The 4,146-nt window shown below is 38.7% G+C and overlaps 1 pseudogene; it reads right to left on the bottom strand.

The window, feature by feature from the left end:
* LOC139658981 (U4 spliceosomal RNA) lies at positions 1 to 119 on the bottom strand (annotated as a pseudogene).
* Between the last annotated feature and the right edge of the window lie 4,027 nt (positions 120 to 4,146).

Here is a 4,146-nt window from a genome sequence, read left to right as displayed (position 1 = left end):
CCTCCTTGGACTGGAGACTAGCAAAAAGTCTTCCTGGCGGGGTATTGGGTTAAGTTTTCAACCAGCAATAAGCACGTCACAGTAGACCTTCATAGACCGTAATATTGCCTCTGAAAGGTATTCCAGTTTTCAATGTTGAAAAATCCCCCAAATTAAAAGAAAATTCTACTCTCGGATATTGTTAAACTCTTATATATCATCAATATGTGATGCTCCATGCATTCCAGGAGTTATTTTGTGATGATGTGTTTATAATTTATTTGCATGTAATTTATTTTGGTGTATCCACTTTCCCTCAACCTACCTCATCTACTTCTACTTCGTCTATAGTATTCCCATGATGTCACATGCATTTCCTGCCAATATGGTGCCTTACAATATAGACAGTTCATTGGCTGTGGCTGTCATTTCATTATAATCAACTGTTAATTTATTACAATCACCTGTCATTTTCCTACCAAGATGGTCGTGTGGTGATGTAACAGAATACTATGAATTTCAGTGAGTGCTGCATTCCATTCAACTTGGGAACTCGGGATTTCCGAATGCAATGCCCCATGAGGTTGGAAGTCCTACATAATACATAGATGATTTCCAGCATTGCATGATCTTTGAGTTATTAAAATGTTTGGTAATTGGTTATTCATGTAAATTTGGAATGTAATTTGTTTGGTTGCTTGCTAGTACTAGCTAATGTATGCTTACAGATACACTTAAATGTTAGCTAACTTGACATAAAGTGTCTTATTGTGAATGACAGGAATAGTACTGTTGTTTAACTTGGGTGCAAATATGCTAACTCATATTCTCTTAACTTTGCAGCATATGCTATGGAGCACCAGGGAAGCCCTGGTACTCCCCAAGGGCTAGGGAAGGCTGGCAGGATCATGGGCAGTACTGTCAGGTAACAAGGCAGCCAGGCAAAGTCATGGATAATCAGTATTATCACTCACAGCTGCTGCACTCCTGGCAGTAGCTCCCACACCTGCAGCCACTAATGGGCTCTTACCTACATTTATAAGCCTGTCAGTCTCTCCCTTGAGCATAGCAACCTCTGAGTGAAGAAGCCTGTCTGAAACGTGTTATGGTAAATGGCTACAAATAAAACTGTCTTCTCTTTAGATTTCCTACAGTGGATAAAGTGGACTGTTGTGGATTATAGGAATGTTGAGTGGCAAGCTTTTTTTTTTTTTTTAGTAACCCATGTGGTTTATTAATTTCTTTGCCCTGTGTCTGCCTACACTTCCCTTCTTCTCCCTGTCCCCCCAGTGGCAAACATCCCACAACACACACATGCACATGAACCGTTCTCTCGCTGCTCCCCTCTACCAGGCAGCATACGATCCCATCTATATATCCACGATATATACTTTTGTGTGTGTATTCAATTCAATGTGGTGCGTTGAAGCATTGCAACATGTTCAGTTACATTACCGTTGCTAACTTGAGGCATGCATCCTCCACCATTCCTGGCCTGTTGTACCAAGTGAGGTAATGAGTGAGCCCTGATGAAGGCTATTTGGTGACTGTACAGCCAATTACAGTTTCCCTACCAAATACTATCAAGGGTCTGAGCGTGAGACTATGTTGGGGGTTATGTATTACTCTGTAATATAATGTGTTAGAGTAGTCTTACTTTTTACTTTTTTGTGGTAACAAGTAACTTGTGGAAAGAGATAGCTGCTAAGCTTTCTGAACACTTTAGACAACCTTTCGACCCCAATAAAGAGGACCCAGAAAATGGTCCACACTGGAGGATGCTTATCAGGTTGAACTGGTCCACCTTAACAGGTACACTCCATTAAGTGGGTCACACCTAATTAGGGGCGTCATGCCAGCTGCTATAAAAGCTGGGCATTTTGGTCTGATTTATGCTTTCTTGTGCGTTCTTGTGTCCTCCATGATGCGTTTTATGTAATATCTAACCACCAAAGCATGATTTTTTTAAGTAGGCCTATTGTTAAGAAATCTTATATTTTACTTTTTCAGCCTCCAGTCTGTTTTATTTATTGATAAATAAAGAAACCCTTCAGAAATCTATTCTCTGCTCATGCTTTAAGAACTTGTATTAGCCTTATGGGTTTAAATTTAATTCTATGGGTGAAATTCTCAAGGTATCAGTGTTGCATGTGGTTGGTTATCTCCTTGTGCTTGGTCATACTTACAAAAGTCCACTCTTAGGTAGTCACTGCAGATCATGTGGGGTTGCCTGTGAATATACTGTGGACTTTTGCTGACAAAAAAAATCCTCTGGTAGACAATAATCTAATCTATTCTGTCATATAGGTCTACTGATTGGCAGAGTATAGCTTCCGCAGTGAGAATTCCTAAATACATATACATAGGATATGATTTTAAACAATTACATTATAATGGTGATAGTTAAACACTGCTGTAAAATTTGGTGTTTACTTTAGCCTATATTGATTTTAATACTTTTAATTACCGAAATTATCAACATCCTCTCCAAAATCTGCAGATCATTAATGATCCAGTTTTGAAAATGAAAGGTTTAACATGAAATATTAACACTCAGTTTTCAAATTTTTACCACATGTTGCAGCAATGAGAAATCAATGTACAGAATGCAGTTATAAATCTTTGTAACTTTCATGTATGCTATTATGTCATAATCAATTTAAGTAAAATCGTTCGGAAATTGTGCATGAATGTGTATTAAATGATCGTTTTGATATAGTTCTTCATGCCTCAATTGGAAATTTTATGATACATATAGTCCTACATGTAGGCCCCTAGAGTACATTCTTTTTTTTTCTATGAGATCTCACTCAAACAAGAATTTCATGAATAACCCAGCTGATGTGCCTTAGTGTCGTAAAATGTTGAACGTTCAAGCCGTTACAAATTTGTAATCAATCATTGAAAATTCCCCTACGGGAAAATTAATGGTGATTTTTTTTTTTTTTTTTTTCTTTGAATGCAACCAGCAGGTGGCGTAAGTTGACACTTTCCCTCCCCATAATTCCAGTCACCAGTTACTTACAGCAACGTGTGTGGTTATATGTAAACATTATCTGAATTCTCACTCAAACTGGGCAAATGTGATGGAAAAACTAATGTAAGAATATTGATGGGGTTACCCTAGTTCCAAATATACTCTTTAGCCCACATACACTCAGACAAATCCGAAATTCAGATTGTCCTTGTATTTCATACTATGTTTTAAAATAGCCTACATAGCCTACAATTATAGTTTTTACAGTTAGTTATCATTAAGTTATCAACATCATTAATAGCTGCCAAACAATCCAAACAAGTGAATAGAGGCAATACAAGCTGGTGAAAACACAAATTATTAGGCAGTGATTCTGTGAACCTACGTTGTATTTGGCAGTTTACATATGTTGGATCATACAAGTTGGCCCTGAAAATGTCAGCAGTGCTATTGTTCATAGACGCTGATATTGTGCTATTCCTATCCTATTCTTCTAATTTAACCCAGTACAAAAATACCAAATTAGCTGCTTAGCCTTTCTGTATGATCATGAGATAAATCAAGCGGGCCAACAATCTGGAGTCAGGGATTCTCAACCTTTCATATCAAAGGCCCCTAATTTAGTCCATATTAGGGCCACGGACCCCCATTTGATGAGATTTTGTCTCTCGGACCTAAATCTGAGAATATTTTTATTGTTACATAGCCTATGATTTTGTCCAGAATTCCATGACTATCTGCAGAGTAGGTAGAGAGATAACAGTGAAACGATGTTCTAAATAATCATTATTCTACATTCTCTAATTGTGTTAACTTCTTGTAAATGAAATAATGGTGACGTTTAACACCCCCTGAAACCCCCTCAGGGACCCCTGGTGGTCCCCGGACCAAACCGGGGCACGTTCAATTGCCCCAAAACGTAGGAAACAGGAAGTTTAAAAGGAAACGGTAGCGCGTTGAACTCATGGTTGAACTCAAGGTTTTATGAGCAAACGTTCAACCAGAAAACGTTTTGCACCGTAGCAAAACGGTGCAAACTTTGAACGTGCCCCTGGTGTAGTCGTCTGGACCAAGGAGGTTTTATCTGGACCCGTCACACATCCTCTGGCATGTCTCTGCCAACCTGTCAGCTTCAACTGCGACGGAAGTAGCCGGTGTTTCTGTGACGGCGGCTAACGGTAGCTAGCTTG

Source organism: Centroberyx affinis, unplaced genomic scaffold, assembly GCF_046629955.1.
Source record: "Centroberyx affinis isolate AG114_WGS23_722 - 3 ecotype Tasmania unplaced genomic scaffold, CSIRO-AGI_Caff_v1 ptg002987l_1, whole genome shotgun sequence".
Classification (NCBI taxonomy): Eukaryota; Metazoa; Chordata; class Actinopteri; order Beryciformes; family Berycidae; genus Centroberyx; species Centroberyx affinis.
The sequence above is the reverse complement of the archived record's forward strand: the minus strand, read 5'-3'. Positions and strand labels throughout refer to the sequence as shown.